The sequence below is a fragment of the Lissotriton vulgaris genome, chromosome 8 (genome assembly GCF_964263255.1).
Source record: "Lissotriton vulgaris chromosome 8, aLisVul1.2, whole genome shotgun sequence".
NCBI classification, from domain to species: Eukaryota; Metazoa; Chordata; class Amphibia; order Caudata; family Salamandridae; genus Lissotriton; species Lissotriton vulgaris.
In genome coordinates, this window is record NC_141696.1 from 1,003,776,948 (window position 1) to 1,003,797,099 (window position 20,152).

Below are 20,152 nucleotides of genomic sequence, written 5' to 3' on the forward strand. Positions count from 1 at the left end.
AAGGGATAGGACTGGATATACTCTAAGAGTCACATAGGAATGGTGGAGAGCACAACGGTCTACAGCATAAACTAGTGATTAGAGTTATCTCTATATACATAGGGTAAGGATACACATGGATATACTCTAAGAGTCACATAGGAATGGTAGAGAGTAGAAAGGTCTACTGCATATACTAGTGATTAGAGTTATCTCTATATACATAGGGAAGGGATAGGACTGGATATACTCTAAGAGTCACAGAGAAGGGAAGGCACGTGAGATAAACGAGAGAGGGAAGCAGATAGTGGTGAATAAGACAGTGAGGAGTGTGTCAGGCCCTCCAGATCACAGCAGTGCGATCTGGTCCCAGCAGTGAGAGTTACAGAACTCTCAGGCTGCTTGCAGGGGACAGCTTGCACCAACACCCAGAATTAAAGACAAAAGGCGTCCGTGAAAGAATTCCTGATGGACAAGAGGCCCAAATAACGGGCCGTCAGTGAAATTTACGGATAGTTGGTCACCCTACTTGTATTGGGACAGCTTTTGCACACTGTGCTGCACATAGCTAGGGGGAGCAGTGTTCTGCTGGTCACAAGGGCAAGGGCAGTGAAGAGCAGGAGAGATGCTGAGATCAAGGTACTGTAGGAAAAATTATTTTCACACTCTTGCTCTGTACACTAGAGATGGAGCAGGGGCAGTGCATCTTCCAAGACGAGAGGATGAGTCAGGCTGGACTGGGTGGCTAATAGTCCAAGCTACTTCTCTGGCTCGAGGTCTGTGTGACCTGTTTATCTACTGCTAAAACAGTGAGGTACATGAAATAGAAGCAGCATTGCACCAGGGTACTACTAGAATGTGGAAATTGATGTAGACCTGTGAGGAGGACTACATGAGTTGTGGAGCTGTGAGCTGTTATCCTATTTTGGAGCTCATGGGCATGCTGAGGAGCTACTGGCATAGTGGATCAAATACTGAGGCTACAGTATGTGCAAGATGATGCATTGTGAGGAACAGGGTGTTTGTTTAGAAGGCGGCTCTTCAACACTGGCTTGCTGTTAACTACACTGGCAAGTGGACAGTGACCTAGAATAGCATAGAGAATAGTGGTGATAGATGTTTACTAGTGTTGGTGATCATGGCAATAGTAATAGCACTGTTGATGGTAGTTCTATGAGTGAAGATGGTAGTGATTGTGATAGTAGTGGTGATGGTGGGAGCAGTGATGTTGATAATACTGCTGGCCATGGAGATGGTGATGGGGTATCAATGCTGATGGTAGTGTGATGACAGTGATAATGGTAGTGCTGGAAGCCATATATTGATAGTGGGACAGTGGTAAATGTTGGTGGTAATGATGGTATCATTGTTGGTAGTGGTTGTATTTGTTAAAGGTGTTGGTGGTAGTAGTGATTATGATTTGTACAGAGATCTGATGGTAGCTATTCTGATAGTAATGCTAGGGTTGAGTATAATGGTCACAGTGGTGGGGGTTCTCATAGTGATGGTAGCTGTGGTGGTTTTTGAGAATAATAATAATGCTGCTGATAGCTGTGGTGATATTGTTGTGTTGCTAATATTGATGGAGGTGAAGGTAGCGATGGGGGTGGTGGTGACAGTGGTGGCATCAATTGTGGTGGTGATGGTAATGGTGAGAGTGGGTACAGTGTGATATGGTGGCAAACACTATTTATGTTTGAAGTAGTGGTAAAGGTGGAAGTAGTGATGATTGTAAAGACTGAACAGTTGGTGGTATCGAATATAGGGAAAGGCGTTCAACAGGTATATCCATTAAGTATATATTGATCTGTCTATTTAGGTACGGTGCTAAAGTGTGGGGAGAACCACCTACCTCCCCAAATTCTGAAGTGTAAGCTGCAACTCTAGTACTTCGATTCCCTAGCACACGTTCAAAGTGAATCATACAGAGAAATGACACAGTAGCAGTGGTATGTCAATGCAACTATAAACATAAGCCACAGTAGAATCTTGATTCTTTTATTTTCTTTTGTAGCCTCTTCAGATTTTTGAGCCAGATCGAAAGCCAACACTTGTTTCATCGCCCCTGTTTTGTAACATACATGCAACTTTTTGAAGGCTAAGTAGAAACATAGAATGTAATCACTAATGCTGTATAGCCAGCACCTGGATATCTATTAAACAAATCTATAAAAAAGCCTCCACAGTGAAGCATCCACAAATATGGCAATCCTTCTCATAATATATTAGGATCATGCAATTTTACACCATGATCTTAATTCTATTACAACGCAACAGGTGAATGCACAACAAGAAGGTCTGGTGCATATATGAATTTCAAAAGGTCAAATTACCCTCTATTATGTGCTCCATTACACTCCAATGTGGGACTGTCGCAGCCTGTTACTTGCAGTAATGAATAGAAATGTCAACTCCAACCAAAAACCAAATCACGTCACCCATGAGTGCCAAACACACTCATGAGTAAAAACATGCATAAGGAGCACAAACCTTAAATGTCTTGTATTTCAATTTCTACATATTCAGTGAAAAAGAAGAGAACAATAAAGATGCATGAACATCCATACTTAATTCCCCTATGGCCAGATAACCATATACTGTAAACACACAATGAACCAAAATTGTACATACTTGACATGTGGTGATATTTCCAACCCACAAGTTCCTTCGGAGTGGGGAAAACGTAATTGTCAAGGTCCACAATCTTGACGCTCACATCCTCTACAATGTAGTTTGAGTCACTATAAAGCAATAATCAGACATAACCAATCTTGACCATGTGTCGCCATACACTCGCTATCTGATATACAGTTCCACTTATTCACACAGAAACTGAAAAGTAACCTCCTGTTCTAAATACGAAGCTAAAGTGTCCATGCACGTCTGAAGTTAAAATGAAATTATCACATGCCCATCTGGCAGCCCAAGTGCGGTCTATATTGATATCCTAACTCTTGTCATTAACCACCTCTCTAGCCGATTATTCATAGTATCATATTTATAAGCCGCTAATCCTTATTGCGCTTTTACTCTATATTTACTCACCCAACCATGCTTGTGCTAAGTCCTGTAGTGTAGTTCCTATATTCCCAATAGGCTCTGCGCATTAGAATAATATACACTATAGATCTGACATAGGACTGAGGTCAGTATGTCTCTATCGAGTATACTAAACTTAATTGTGTGTGCCAGCTAACTCAGAGTTCACTAGAAACGTTCTTGAGTAAACAAGAAGGGATTCGTTTCTGACAAAGGCATAAACATGACAACTTTGTTTCCCCTAGAATTGAAACATATCTTCAGCGTCGTGGAAACAATAGATAACTATTTCACTCAGTCAATCGTGCATGCTATGTTTCTACAGAATTGCATAGAAATAGAGAGACGGCGTTTCAATAAAAGGGGTTTATTGAACAGTCTTATTTCTCATGCAAGAGATATGAACTGCTACAATCGTTAGAGAGAATGCGAAGTATAATGCGTACAGCGCAAACAGTAATAAGAAATAATACTGTAATAGCATTGTCTGTTGCTATGACATGTAAAAATGCATACATAAATAACAAGGCTGAAATACTCAACTGGTGCTTCTAAATTACGCCTACTCCAGTGTACCTAACCTAGGTCTAATACGAGGGAAGAAGTAGATGTTTGTCTTTAGCATAGGTTTAGTTTTGCCAATAATTGTCAAAGGTTTCTCTAGGTTCTAATCCGCTCCATACCTTAGAATGAGAGAGTTTGGTATCTCTTCCTTGGGACTCGATTTCCCAACAGCCCTTGAACACCTCCAATTCCTTGAACACCCCCAGTAAGCAATCTCAATACCAGCCACGCTACTCCCAATGCTTCCTTGTACAGGAACACTGATTTTACATTCTCTTCCCAGATACGAGCTTAAGTGTACTGTTCACCTGATTGTTAAATAGCATTACAAGGATACCTTTAGCCTTTGAGTAAGCGAGTCCAATAATTTCCTCTCCATTAATTAGCGATACTATTGTAAAGGCACATGACTGATTTATGTCCTCTGCCCGCATACAGGATTAACATACGTGAGCAAGACTCCCACTACTCACATGGAAACAACACCACTGTTCGGCCTCCTAGGAACATATTCTTATAAGTTCCCAATTTTATGTCCCACATCTAGCCATTTGACACCCAATGAGGGTCCTCACTCACGCGCTCTCTCTCCCCGTTCAGCAGATCCCTAACCCCGAGGCATGAGGTTCAACACCACCACATGAAGAAGCAAGTTTCATCCTTTTCCTTCATTTTTTGACCCCCAGAGAGAGACTAAGTGCACTAATACGAGCACTCTATCAGTTCTTAATTACTCTATAAGTGATACCCAGTCCATGCGCCCCTGCGCACCTACCCCTCACCACCCGGGTTCCCGTGTTTTTACATTAGTTGTATTAAAATGATAATCAGATTGCATTACAACTGTCCTTAACATGCCACTGGGAGCACTAAGTCACCTATTATTAAGTGTAAACCACAAGTTGGGCCAATTGGTAACCATACCTTGCTTTAATTCAGTTTCAGACTGCTCACTCTATGTCCTGAAAATTATCTTGACTAACTTAAAGATCGAAAGGCCGTCGACCCTTACAAAAGAAACCCCTCAATTGTATATAAATATTTAGAGTCCCTTTTTGTTGTCAATGTGATGTTATGCTTTTCTTTTTTCACTTTCACTCAGTCACAATACGCACCTTCCCACTTATGTGAGCACCTGATTGTATTCTCGAATACCAATATGTATAAAAAGCAAATAAACCATATATGTCTCCCTACAATTCTGCTCTCAGTTTAAGTGTCTAGTTTAAATTGAATGCACTCACGTCTCAAACCTCGGGTTAAACATAGATATATATAGTTCTTGCTCTGGACCTATTAAGGCCAACCCTGAACCACTCTTTGACGTAAAGTCGGGCATATGAACGTCATTAACGTCATTAATGAACCCCTGCCTGTATTTGGGTAACATGGACTATGCCTAAATAAGGACTGGATTTCTATGCCTATATAAGGGCAATGCAAATTGTAGCTATATAAGGGCATGAATCGGGAAATTCATTTGGAATCTAAAATCGAACACAACACCCACTCCACTTTCTTACGTACAACGTTACTAAATTCTAAACATGTTTAACATATTTAAAATATATCTACACATGAAGTGTTAAAAACCCACCGACATACATAAAAAATGCATTGGTACTGGTTGTACACATAAAGAAGCATTGGTGCTGTGTCATTCGAAGCATATACTTTCACATTTGAATGTTAACTGAATGAATCCTGAAGATATACATTTATGAAATGGCCCGTAAATACAGAAGTGCCGAAAACATTTCATGACAGATAACATAACCCTGTTTGTTTGTGTACAAGGTCAAATATTGTCTCTGGAAGTACTCAAAGAAATCTTGTTCTCTATGAATAGTTATACTACAAGCAGATTAATTGCGCCCAAAAATTAAAAATACATACTTGGAGCAAAAAAATTAATCATAGGAAAAAGAGATCCAAAAATAGTAAATTGTTATGAAAAAATGAAGGTCAAATTCAAAGTCGCTCAGACCACTGTGTGCCAAATTCAAAAGTCAGTGTTAGGGCTTGGAGAAAACATGAAATCTTCTATGTCTGGTGACAAAAAGTCACCTATCATTGTAGACGAAAGTTGGAGTACCTCGTTTAGAAGATTAACTGCACGTAGAAGTGAAGCATCGCCGTCAGCATTGGTTGCATTAGCAATGTTCGTACTGAATGGTATCTGCGCGCCTGTTTCCTCTCGTACCTCAGCAGTTGCAATTTGCATTTGTGAGATCTCAATGAATGCCGTCATCAGAATTGGTAGGCTCTGGGGACAACACAGAGCATGGGCCGTTACCGGTTCAAGCAAAGTATCAACATCCGTTGGCATGACTGATGGGAGTGTGAGACAGGTGTCTAACACTCATTCTTCTCCACATAGCAGGCAGCGTTGAACAGGTATGATGCAATCTTTCCAAAGTGGTCTAAATGATAAAAACCATGTGGTATTTAATTCTCGTAGACAAAGTAGTCTCACAATTTGGACAATGCGCTCAAGACACTTCATCAACAGTAGAGTTATCTCCATGGAGAACTGGGTGTCGCTGGTGAATTGGCTTGCCATATCGCAGCAGTAGGAGCAAAAATAGTATCCCTTCAATGAGTCTCAAAAGGAGGGGCAGTCCGCCAAACACAGAGTGCACAAAGTTTGGAAATATTCCTAGGACTGCTTGAAAAGATGCTAACAGTCCAGAAAATACGGTCTTAAATACATGTATAATACCGCTCGCATTAGACATGCTTAAAATACGACTTAACATTTCTGAGAAATGTATAGGGCAGTTTGTAGTTAAGAGGGCATGTATCTCGGCAGAAGTCCTTGAGACTTGAAGATCTTAGGTTTCTTTGGCCGAGGTCAGTGGCACAGTTTTTTGCAAAAGAATGGCTTACATTCTGCTTAAAGTATCAATTTGTATAGAAGAGATGTTCAGTGAAGGCCATAAAGGCGACTTCCTGTCTGTCTTGGTTTTAGGAAACAATACTTGCATACAGCAAGTGACCCTGGCTGACACAGTTACTAGACATGGTATATCTGGCAACATGCCACAGTTTTTTCTGCTAAGAAACACTTAACGTCCCCCACTCCAACATCTGTGTGTGTATGGTAATTCCCAGGATGTCTTGATGTATTCGTTACCCAACCTATCATATGTGCCTGCTGCTATGTGTTTTTAGGCAGTACTGAAAATGTAGAATTGTAACAGGCAGAGTGATTGTTCCATGTATAATCCATTCAGTAGCTGGTTTCTCTGCTACCGTAAGTGGAAATCTTTCCAGTTTTTCAAAGCTCAGCACCGTATAGTCTGCTCCCCTTTGTGCCAATTTGATCTGTTTATCAGTGAGATTGAATTCTGAAAACAGTGACATAGTATTGATTAAACGCCAAGGCACATAGCCTGAACGAAGGTTTTGCAACGTCCCGCCTAAAAGCATGATAGAACGCAGTTGCGACTGACCTTCTTGCAACATGACCAAGTCCTGTTCCATGATGTCTATGGCAGAAGACACTATGCTGTCCAATGAATATATCCTGGACGACAGAGTCGTTAACCCATTGTCAACCACAGAGAGAGTTTTCTCTAAATTAATACAATCAATTTCTCGTATTCTTTCTACAGTCTCTGCTTGGGTACTCTTCCATGCTTCATTATAAGCAGCATAGATACCGGCATATATAAAACGTTTTTGACACAGTGTTCTTGGTCCTAGCAAGAATTCCCTAAGGTCTGCACTATCTTTAAGTAAAGATAAGTGTTGCTTTACATCCTTAAGTGTAGATCTATGTAGCCAATCAAGGCAGAGCTTCCGTACACTGTATGTTGTTACTATTCCCAGATGTTGTCTTTGAACATATCTTGGGTCTGGCCTATTGAATGTGAAACCCTGTGTTTTGTTCAGGAATCTACCTTGATAGTTGTTTGTGTCTGTGGGCCAGATCAACCATTTATTCCAATCTGGATCTGTTCTGTTGTGGTGCAAAATAGTATGTACGTCGATCTCCCCCTCTGAAGTGTTATCAGTATCAGGTGTAGGTATAGGTATGGATGGATTGTTCATGTCTTTAATCTTGGATAACCCAAGGCAAGACATCTGTTGTACAGTGTCATTCAAAAACATAATTTTCTCAGGGTTAATACAGGCTCTAAACATTGCTTCTACACCCTGTACCTGTACCTACCAATCTTTTGTACCCCAGGCACTTTCTGTCTCAATTTGTCTTTCCAAAAGTCAAAACCTTGTTTAGACAGTTAGCATAAAAGGCTGCAGAATAAATCTATTTGTTATTTGGTAACATACTTTTCATTCCTGTTTTGTTTACATTTTTAAAGCAAAATGATTCAGCATTGGATGCATTGAACCCTGAAAAGTACGGAAATTTCATTGCAAATGTTTTTGAGCTACCCTTTGGTGGCATAGGACAATGTTCACATTAGTTATATACATTAATACATTTCTAGTACTTGCAGATTTGTGCAAGAAATGCTGACCATAATGATTATAACAATACATTTGTTCATAGTCTGATGGACCTTCTAGATATTCATGATTTGTAGATACTGCAGACATTTCTAGGTCTGACATCATATTATTAACAGTCTCGAAGTACCAATCAACAGAAAAAGTACTAGATGAAACAAAGTCACTTAATAAAATCTTAAATAAGCGTGGAATCTTCAACAGCTCCGATGGGCCAAAAATGTCATAATCAGCTTTGTGCCAAGCTATACCATCTGGTATAAGAACTGCTTTGATGTTCACTGATGACAAGTCTCTTTGTTCACAATGGGATGATTTATGTGGCTTGGGTAGTAACTTGACGTTCTTACTTGCTGTGTCCATTTTGACATATCTTCCATTTATCAGCATTCCCAGAGTTATTTCCACAGTCACCCAAAGTAGAAGGAAAAATACCCCCAACACAATCCACAGTTCAGTCCATGGTGAAATCAGATAAGTCTTATCCAAGTGATGGAAAAGGTCAGTTGCTTGTTCTTTCAAAGTTCTTTTCGCTGGCATCGTTTCAGGTTCGCTGGGATCCTCAGAAAACTTATCAAAGTTAATGAAATAGACAGAGGAACTTCTGTCAATTGTTGGGATGGCATCAGGATTCGTTGAAATCGCTGGCACCACAAGATCACTTGTTACATTTGTGTAGACGGATGCTACTTCGTTGTAGACAGGTGTTTCTTGACAAACTGTAATTTGGGTCTCAAGAGGTACTAGTTCTATAGCTTTGTTGCTTAGTCCTTCTTTTCGCACTGCAGATTCCTCAAAGGGGATGAGTCTCTCAGTTTGAACTTCTTGGATAGTAGCAAGAGGAGTGTGTCTGCTACTTGGTCGAAGACCACTTCGCCTACTGCTTATTATCGGCCGCATAGTGTGGTTTAATCAGGTCGATGGACATGAACATGTTCTCCTATTTACAAGCAAGGGGCGGCAGTAATACTGTTCTTGATCCGTGAATTGCTAGGACAGGTACTGGTTGCCTGTAAGAAGGCCCAAATTCCTTCTTGTCTGCCATCTTTTCTCCGACTAGATCACCAAGCTTTGGGATCCAGACAGGCCTTGCTGGGACGGTCGGTTTTTCCTCAGTGGTGGTTGGCTTCAGGATCACGTTGCTTTGTTTTGTTCTTATTTCTTTTAAGTCCTGTAAAACAGCCAAATGATCTTTGATATCAACATTTTATCAGTCCACCACTGATGTCTGACAATCAAGGTCCGCGACCACCATTCGTGTCCCAAAAAGGACCTCATATGGAGTGATACCCCCTAGAGAACTTCTTGGCAAGTTGTTAAGATTACGTTGGACACTTATTAGATGTTTGACCCACCCGTTACCCAAACCTAATACCCTAGCTGTTATAGATTGCTTTATGTCCCATTTTTTACTCTCCACAACCCAATTTCCCTCAGGATCGAATGGACTAGAGTACCGCAATGCAATGCCCAAATTGGCCATGGCGTCTTTGTAAGCTCAAGAGCTAAATGCAGGATCCTGGTCAGAATGTAGCGTGCCGACTGCGTATGTGCCAATAAAGACTCACAAATCTTTTATACAGTTCGAGTGTCAGCCGAGCGCTGAGGCCACATCCAAAGGAACCTTGAACACGAATCCACTGTGACCATGATATACTTATAGTTACCATCCCTTTGTAAGGGACAACAGTGGTCCAGGTAAACGCAAGCTGATGGTTCCTCTGAAATTAACAGGGGCGTCTGCGCAGGAAGTTTCACAGTAGAAATTTTCATGTTTCACATTCCAAAACATAGTTTCTGGTTTGTTTTCTCATGCGTGGCCACCAGTATCTCTGTTTTAACAATGATACTGTGGCCGAAACATGAGCATGAGCTGAGGCGAGCCCTTCATGTGCTGCTAGAACTAGTCCTAATCTATGTTCCATGTTTGGAATTACTCTATTCCCCCACTCCAGGGATTCGAGCAAATGGAACATTATTTGCATCAGTTATATATGAGTATTTGAGTGGAAACCCTTTAGGTAATGTTTTACCACTGTCTTTGCTAGAAGCATTGACAGCCAGCAGAGTGATTGCAGCTATGGAAGCCGTTTGCACAGCTGCCTTCGCGGCTTCATCAGCCAATGAATTCCCTTCAACGTGAACGCCATCATGTTGATGACTCAGCGCATTTACCACGTGAGTGTTTTGTAGTCCTTCTTGTAACTGAACTACTTGTTCCCAAAGCATTTTATGCTTGATTGTGCCACCTTTTGCATCTTTGTAACCATTTTGAAGCCAGTTTTGCAAGTGTTCATTGTAAGATTGAACACAATAATACAAATCACATACTATGAGTGTGGGGAATTTGCGGTCCGTATTCTCAAGTGCCATCATGAATGCTTGTAGTTCAGCTCACTGAGCTGTACAATCTCCTAAAGATTCAGTTTTAATGACCATTAGTCTGAATTTGCCATCGCGCCAACGACCTTTAAAGATTGTGCACGCCGCACTATCGGCTTGTTTTCCCCCGTAACCGGTTGAGCTGATCCGTGAGTATAAATTATAGATTCATACTAGTTAAGAGGGAGAATTTCAGTAGGCAGAGGACATTTTTGTTTGTATTGTAGAAATGCTTGTGTTTTTAGATCAGGATCAAGAACGTATTCAACATCTGTTGCAGTAAGAGAATTAACCCATTGAATCCATCTTGGATGTAAAGCTTTTGCATTAGGAATGCTCGCTTTCGTCACTGCTTCTAAGGCAGGTACAGGTGTCATGACCATAATGCGTTTTCCATGTGCGAGGGCTCTTTCTTTTGCTACAGCAGTTTGAAAAGCTGTCAGAATTTTTTCTGTAGAAGTGAATTTCATTTCTGCTTGTGTGTACAACTGTGATTTGTAAGCTATTGGTACTTTTTCACCTTTGTTAAAAGTTAAGTACGTGAATCCGCATTGACCCGGAATGATTTGGATCACTAAGTTGCATACGTTCACACGTGTTTGTAAATGTTCAGTTGCTAACATGTCTGTTTGCAATGAATGCATCATTTCTGTGTGTTTTTGTGTCGAATTTACTGTTTTAAAATCAGGTTTGATTAATTCGTAGAGAGAGGTTTAAACCCTTCTGTGTAATTTAGAATGTAAGTTCTTCCGAAATTCAGGAAACCTAGAATTGACTGTAAGTTTTTCAGCATTTTTGGAGGTTGGAGCAGCTCACACTTTTCTAAAAAGTTGGCTGCCAGGCTTTTGCCTTCACTTGATAACTTATATCCTAAGAAAAGGACGTTGAGGTGGGCAATTCTTGATTTCTTAAAATTGAATTTGTACCCTTCAGAGGTGAAGCCCAATATAATGGTGTTTAACCTGTTCAAGTGCCTGTCCAAGTCATTGTCTTTCAGATAGATGTCATCTACATATGACAATGCCTCGTCATCATAAGTTTGTAGTAACTCTGTTACCGTTGCTGAAAATAAACTAGGACTATTCTTGAATCCCTGAGGGAGACGACAGAAGTGACGCTGTGTCCCCATTATTAAGAAAGCGGTCAGATACCTACTTTCTGGTGAAATGTTTTGACAAAAGAATCCATTTGAAATATCTAATGTAGTTTTATATTTTTGACGCACAATGTTATTCACTAATGCCGTACTGTGTGCATTCTGCACAGCAACTGTTTTGCAACAAGAGTTTAGATGTCTGTAATCCAAAACTAGACAATATGTTTTGTCTGGTTTGGAGACAGGAAACAAAGGATTATTCATTGATGAGGTGCATGATTCAATCACTCCCTGGTATTCAAGTTGATCTAAGATCTTCCTGACCTGTTTTTTAGCTTCTTGCTTAACTGGATACTGCCTTTGTGCAGTTGGTTGATTCCTCATCCCATCCTACATGATTTTTGTATAATGCTGGAGCTTGGGCCACTGCCCATTTCCTGGCATAAGTATATTTTAAATGTATTGGAATATGGTTGGAGAAGGCTGGCATAATGATGTCTTTGCCATGTGTGCACTCCCTGAAAAATTCTGCTGGCCAGTCCTGTTCAGCTAGAAGAATGTCACAACCCTTAGAAAGTTGCTCCCAAAAGAGTGCTCTCACTTTCCTTGGTTTGTCTCCCTCCATTTGGAGTGTCATTTCATATAACCTATGTGGAGAACTAACCATGGTATCTGCAGTTTCAACTTCAATGAATTCATTCAAGTCCACTGTCTCCAGAAGACCCGTCAGGTTCTGGCGAGCTATTGTGACTTCTGCTGCGCTGTCCAACATTGTCTGAGCCCATTCTCCGTTTTTGAGTTGTGTCCTCAAGGTCCTCGACATGTCTGATTTTTAGACCTGCTACCTTCTTTTTGGTGAATTGATATTTCTTGTTTTTCTGAACCTGTTGATCGTCTTTGGACTTCACCCGTTCTTCCTTGTTTTCTAACCGTCCTCTTCTTTCGGATTTCTTTGACGAAGTCTGAAATGTATGAAAGGAACGTGTATCATTATCTATTAGGTTTTCTCACATTATCCCTATTCCTGAGGTTATACCTCCTTTCAGAGGGCTCCTTTTGGGGAGACCTACCCCGGGAATTAAAACTCGTCTCTTTAGAAGTTTGTTTGCTATTTTCCCACTTCTTTTTAGGAGTAGGAGTGTTTTTAGAAAAGACCTTTAACTGTATAATTCTATTACATTTTGTATATTGCTAGGTAATTCATCATCCCACATTGCTTCAATGTCAGGGTCAGGTTTATAGCTGGCTAGAGCCGACCATGTCGCTCCTGATCTACCTAGTGGACCGAGCCTGGTAATGTGATTTAACTGTTTTAGGGCGCCTTTAAACCAGAGCTCATGCTCCTGTTATGTGAGTGGAATTTCAATATCCTTGGAAGGAATATATTCCTCTGGTGTATCATCTTCTTTGTAGAAGGAAAACAAGTATGTAACTGGATTTGCTTCTGGGAATACTATCCAAGAATAGAATACCTCTGTCTGGTGATATTCATGTGCCTCTATCACAAAAACTGCCCTACCACCTCTCGATGTTAGGCCATGTTTTATACGTTTTATAGTGATGGCTTTTCTTAAATTTGGAGGAATTATTACAGCATTCTCATTGGTTTCTTGGAAACCTGTATAGTTAAAAGCTGCATCGGCTGGATCAGCCGCAGCTCCACCAGTTCCAATGTTATTATTGTCCGTCATTTTGTTGACTGAAAGTTTGCAGAGCAAGTTTCAAGGGAACAAAGATAAGGTGCACAATTTTTGGGAAAACTGTATCCTCCAATGGTGAACAAACCAAAAAGCTAATACATAGGATTTTTCGTCCTACTCAGCTATGGCAGATATTATCCTTTACCCACTCCGGATGTCTACTGGAGTATTACAGGAAAAGGGGTCTCTGAGAAAAGCACAAATTAGTTACTCCAGTATCTAGCGTTAAATTAGTGCCTTACCAAACCGTTGGGCGCCATGTAGTGTAGTTCCTATATTCCCAATAGACTCTGCGCATTGGAATAATATACAATATAGATTTGACATTGGACCGAGGTCAGTATGTCTCTATCGAGTATACTAAACTTAATTTTGTGTGCCAGCTAACTCAGAGGTCACTAGAAACTTTCTCGAGTAAAAAAGAAGGGATTAGTTTCTGAAAACCACATAAACATGACAACTTTGTTTCCCCTAGAATCGAAACATATCTTCAGCGTCGAGGAAACAATAGATAACTATTTCACTCAGTCAATCGTGCATGCTTTGTTTCTACAGAGTTGCATAGAAATAGAGAGACGGGCATTCCAATAAAAGGGTTTTATTAAACAGTCTTATTTCTCATGCAAGAGACATGAACTGCTACAATCGTTAGACAGAATGTGAAGTATAATGAGTACAGCGTAAACAGTCATATAAAATAATACTGTAATAGCATTGTCTGTTGCTATGACATGTAAAAATACATACATAAATAACGCAGGCTAAAATACTCAACTGGTGCTTCTAAAATACGCCTACCCCAGTGTACCTAACCTAGGTCTAGTCTTTAGGAAGAAGTAGGTGTTTATCTTTAGCATACGTTTGGTTTTGCCAAGGATTGTCAAAAGTTTCTCTAGGTTCTAATCAGCTCCATACCTTAGAATGAGAGAGGTTGGTATCTCTTTCTCTGGGCTCGATTTCCCAACACCCCGCATGGGGAGTCAGAAACACTGGAGTTGGATTCTCGGCAGGAGGATGACAGCTTCTGGTCAGTGCGTCAGCTGGAGAGTTGGCTTCCTTCGGCACTTGCTGTAGCGAGCTGCATCGTGGAAGTAGGTAGTCGAACTGCAACGAACCACACCGTGCTTTGCCATAGCAAGTGAAGGTATATTTATACCTTGAAGGTGTTTAGGAATGCCAGCTTTGACATAAAGTCGGGCATTTGAACTTCATGAATGAACCCCTAAGGAATAGTTGTTCATGCATAATAAATGAGTTCTTGGAGAAATCAATATCCATGCAAGGGGAAGTCCCCAACGGCTTAAGAGTCTAGTTTTCCAAGAAATCGTTGTGACGTAGATGAACGGATGGAAGTAGCCATGCCTGTATTTGGTAGCATGGACTATGCCTAAATAAGGACTGGATTTCTATGCCTATGTAAGGGCAATGCGAATTGTACCTACATAAGGGCATGAATCGGGAAATTCATTTGGAATCTAAAATCGAACACAACAGTCCTACTTCACACCACTCAGTCTCCCTCTTACTGTGTACGTATCCCTCTCAGCGTCTGGAGCCCTCACGCCGATCCCTCGAGTACGAGGACGAATGCCGGAAAGCAGGCACTCTTAACCTGTCACCTGCGGTCAAGTGACCCCTGCATCAACAGTCTGGTAGAACAGAAAATTAACATCTCTGCCATCTTGGCATCTCTGTAATACCTCAGTATTCAAGTTTCACAAAGCGATATTTTAATCAATCCCGATCTCCAGTTAATATATATCAGTGCAACGCCACTCAATATGTATGCACCTGTATTGTCCAGGCAAAACCACCTTTATTACTGCATATATTTAAGTCCTGATTACGGAGGCCAGTAACGTCACTCAAAAAACACCCTCTTATGACTTGCTGAAATGTGCTAGAAAAGACTACCTCTCCCCATATGTGTAGTATTTCAACGTGTAATCAGTGATGCCATCTTGGATTATAGTAAAATACTTCTACCAAGCCCAAGGCCATATTAAAACACATGCCTCCAGGGAATGTTATCTCCAGTAGTTGTACGTAATTGTTTCCAAGACATTTTCCCATAATCACCAATGCAAGCCAAGGTCTGACATTTATGTGTAGTATAATACATTTACAGTGATGATGGTAATAGTAGTAATGGTGGTATTAGTAGTACTGGTACTCAGGTGATGGCAGTGCAGGTGATCATAGTGGTAATGGTAGCTGTGGTGATAGTTCTAGTGTGAGAATAGTGCAGCAGCGGTGGTGAAAGTGCTGGGTGTAGGGCTGATAGTGTTAGTGGCACTGATAATAGTTCTGTTTATTGTGGTGATAGTGTTCATGATGACAGCTATAGTGGTGATAGCGGTGGTAATGGTAGTGAAGGTTGTAGTGACTGTTGTAGTAGTGGTGATGTTGTTGGTGATGTTTATTGTGGCATTGATAGTGATAGTAGTCATGCTGGTGGTGGTAGTGGTGATAGTGTAAGTAGTTTTTGTGTTTGTTGTGATAGTGATGGTGGTGATATAATGTTAATAATTGTGGTGGTGGTGACAGGGTGGTGATCATTTTGATGAAAATGGTGTTGAATGTGGTTGGGACTGTTCTAGTAGTGGCAATTTTGATAGTGATGGTGGTAACATTTGTGTTGATTGTGGTAATGGTAATGGCTGTGGTAATGGTGTTGGTATACTGCATGAAATGGTATATGAGGTGGTATGGGTGATTGGAAGGTGGGGTGGTTGTAAATGTAATGACAGTTACGGTAGTGATAGTAATGTATTGGTGGTGATTGTGATCCTAATAATGGTGGCAATGGTGGAGGTGATATTATGCAGGTGGTGCCAATAGTGATGGTGAGAATTGTGGTAATATTTGTGGTGGTAATGGTGGTGGTCAAGTAATGGCAATGATGGTGGTGATAATGGAGGAAAAATATGTAATGGTGAGGGTAAGGGTGGCAGCCCTGCCATCTCACACAGTGCCACTGTGTCAAAGAATTTCTGCTCCAATCACACTATCACCGGGTGAGTTGATGAAATCACATGGCGGTAAACAAGTTGAACTGGATACCACTTCACAAAGTGGCTTTTCAGCTCGTAATTGCTGACTGTAAGCAGTCATTGTCAATGTCAATTAAGGGATGTCAAAACACCCCAGGGCATCAGCAGCAGCCACAGACACCCTATTATTTTCTGCAGTGGCTGTGGAGGAATTTGTAGATGGCAGAGTGCTTCTTAGGAAGCTCTTGTCACAAGGCCTCACTCTCCAAGGCTGTGTCCCCTCTTCACACAGCGATATTTAGTTGTAGGTTGGCAGGTCTCGGGTGGTGATATTGATGCTAGTGCTAATGGTGGTGTTTAGATTGATGGTGGTGCTAATTGTGATTGTAAGGGTAATGGTGACAGTAAAGGTGATGATAATGGTAGTGGTGGTCATACCGATGGTAGTGGTAATGCTGATAGTGGTGGCAATAGTGGTTGATGTAATGGTGGTAATGATACTGATTGTAGTTTTAATGGTAATGATAATGATAGTAATTGTGGTATTAATGGTGGGGCTGGTAAAATTTGAGAGGCAGGGAGAGGAAATGCTGGTTGGAATGGCGGTGGTGGCAATAGTTGTGGTGGTAAAAGTGGTAGTAGTAATGGTAATTGTGTTAATGGTGGTGGCAGTGATCATGGTGGTAACAGTGGTTATGGTGGTGGAAGACGTGGGAGCGGTAATGGGCTGGTGGTAGTGGTGATGTTAGTGGCATTATTGGTGGTAATAATAGTGTTGATGGCAATAGTTGTTGTGGTGTTGATGGTGGTATTAGTTGTGATGATGGTGGTAATGGAGGTTATGGTACTAGAATATCATGGACCAAATGTCATCTGACAAAATAAGATGATATTATTTGTGGTGGTAATGGAGGTGGTCATACTAATGGTAATAATGATGATGGTAATGGTGTTGATGGTATGGTAGTTGTGGTGATGAGGATGATATAAGGTGAGATATTGGTGGTGGTAATGGTGGTTATGGTACTAAAACATTGTGGACTAAATATCATCTGATAAAAGTAATGTGTTCTAAATATCGTTTACCAAAATATTACCCCACTGAAGTCATCAATATAAAATCTACACCCATTAAATAATATCTTTACAAACAACATTTAGTACACAATATTTATGTTAATATGTTGACATGCAGCCAATAGCAGCTGGAATAGGAAAGATAATGGTGATGGTAATGGTAATGTGGCGGTGGTAATGATGGTGGTGATAATGGAGGTAATGGTGTGGTAATAAAAGTACTAATGGGGAGTAGGTTGCAATGGTGGTTCTAGTGGCGATGATAAAGGTGGTTCTTGTGGCAGTAGTGATAATAGGCGTGGTAATGGGGTTGGTGATTGTAATGGTGGTGGGGTATTAGCAAAGATGTTAGGAATAATGGTGATGATAATGATTGTTGTGGTAATGGTGAATCCTGAGGCGGAGTCCAAGATGGCGGAGTGAGGACTCTGCTTGCGGCGGACCAAGAGCTCTTTCCCTCCACTCAGCGGTGTCAGCGGACTGCTAAAGCCCTCCAAAAGTGCAGAAATGGGGAATAGATCACGATTCTACCGATAGCTTGCACGGCGAGGACCCATCGGAAAAGAAGGCACACGAAGGCATACGTATCGGATTAAACCAGACTGAGCATCATTGCCGCAGAGCACTTTATTAAACCACTCACCCGAGGAAGATATCTGGCGCTCCACAACGCCTTTCACTGCTCTTCACGGATTGCTGACTGATGTTGTGGCATTCGACGAGAATCTGGCGAGCGGTGAGGGACTGGCTTGAGGACCGGCTCACTCGCTCTGGGATCGACGTGTTGGGTCTGGCCAAAACGCGGCTTGTAACAGTATCCTCAGAAGGCATGTCACCCAAACACCCTCCGCGTACAACGCGGAACACCAAATCCTCCGCTACAGCAGCAGCGGCGGCGGCCGCCGCTTTACCCACGTCTACACCGACGGCTGCAGCCTCAGCCCCAGCCCCTGCTCCACCGGTCGTAGAGACTTCAGTAGACATGGCGACGGGGGGGGCTGAGAAAATGCCAATGAATGCAGAAGCGGCAACGCTGGCAGCACCAGTCCAAGGAGGGACGGACAATCTCAACAAGGCTGCTACTTTGAAGGGGAGCGACAGGAAGGCGGCAGGTAAGACGATTCTGCGCCCTCCTTTGCTGAATTGTGGGACAGTTCCAAAAAAAACAACACTAAAGGGTGTAGACATCAATGAAAGTGCTAAAGCCGGGGCGGCTTCAGGGGAAGATGGAATATCAGTTATAAACCATGGTGATGACTCTGTTCAATTAGCTATATCTCCTACCCTGACTGAAGGCAGCGAGACCCGGGAGATATTAGAAAGCCCTGAGACAACAGTAGGGATAGAGGTGGCGAATGGGATGGCAAATGAGAGGCCCCAACCATTAAACATCGCTAAGCCATTATCAGATGCTACCTCAGACTATATTCCCAAAACTGCAGCTATATTTTCGAGGATGGAAGATCCAACAGACAACGGCAAAAGCACATTAGAAGAAATTAACAATCTTGCCACGTGCCCAGTGGGTAATTATGGTTCGGAACAGACTTTGGAACCGACTGAGGAACACCTCTCTTCTGAGGACTGTGATTATGATACAGAGGAGGAATTGGATAAATCTACGGATAAGACCCTGAGCAAGCTACCTCCACAGAGACGCAGAGGTAAAGCCAAGACAACTCACAAGAAGAGAGGGAGAGCTCTGTCTAGCCTGGATACTGGAGCAGCCCCCTTGATTACAAAAAAAAATGGTTATCGATAAAAGCCCGCTAAGAAAGTGGATTGAGGCTAAGGGGTTAGTCAAGAGTATGACTCTAAGGCTCTCTGGGGGCAGCCCTACAGATAATGAGATACAGCAAGTCCCCGAAATAGGGTCTTATACGACGCAAACTCCCAGCCTTGTCCCTAATGAGCAGACCACAGGGGGAAAAGATCTCCTATCAATTGCTTCCTCGTCTGATCTACCGACATCAGTGGATATTGATTCTGAACTAAACAAACCTTAAGCTGAAAATATGAATACAAAATCAACGGAAGAGATCAGGCTGGGAAATACTGGCCACTTCCAATTAGACACTATACTAAAACTTTTGGTAAATCAGAGGGTAGAATCGGAGGCACACTATCAGCAACTGAAAAGCGACAATGTAAGACTGCAAACCTCTATAACCGATATAGCCTCCATACTAAAGGGGGTTACACAGGAGATAATAGAGCTCCAACAACGCACAGTTTTGGTGGAAGAAAGAACACAACGGTTAGATGCCACTGTAGGGCGCCACGATACAGAACTAACTCAACTCCAGGGGAAAGTCGAGGACCTGGAAAATCGTCAAAGAAGATCCAACCTCAAACTCTATGGAATCCCGGAAGGGGCAGAGGGGTCCGACCCGAGGGCCTTTCTGGTGAGACTGATGCCCCGCGCCTTCCCGGATCTCTCAGACTGGGACTGGGACTCCCAAGTGCAAAGAGCACATCGACTACCACTTGGCCAAAAACGCCAGAATAGTAAATTCCCACTCCTGATACATTTTGGTAACTTTCTGCTCCGACAAGCGGTGTGGCAAAAAGCTAAACCTAATACTCCTATAACTATTGACAATCTTACCATCTTCGCTCGGTCAGATCTTAGCAAAGCCACGATGGATAAGAGATGGGAAATGCGTAAATTAATTGATCCAATCAATAAATTGGGAGGCTTAGCATATCTGCAAGAACCCGCCCGACTTAAAGTGATTATGAAAGGGCGCACAAACTTCTTTAGCGAAGTACGGGAAGCACAGGCATTCTTAACCAGTGTCAATAAGAGTAAAGATTGAAAAAGAAAGAGAGGGGGTTTATATTTT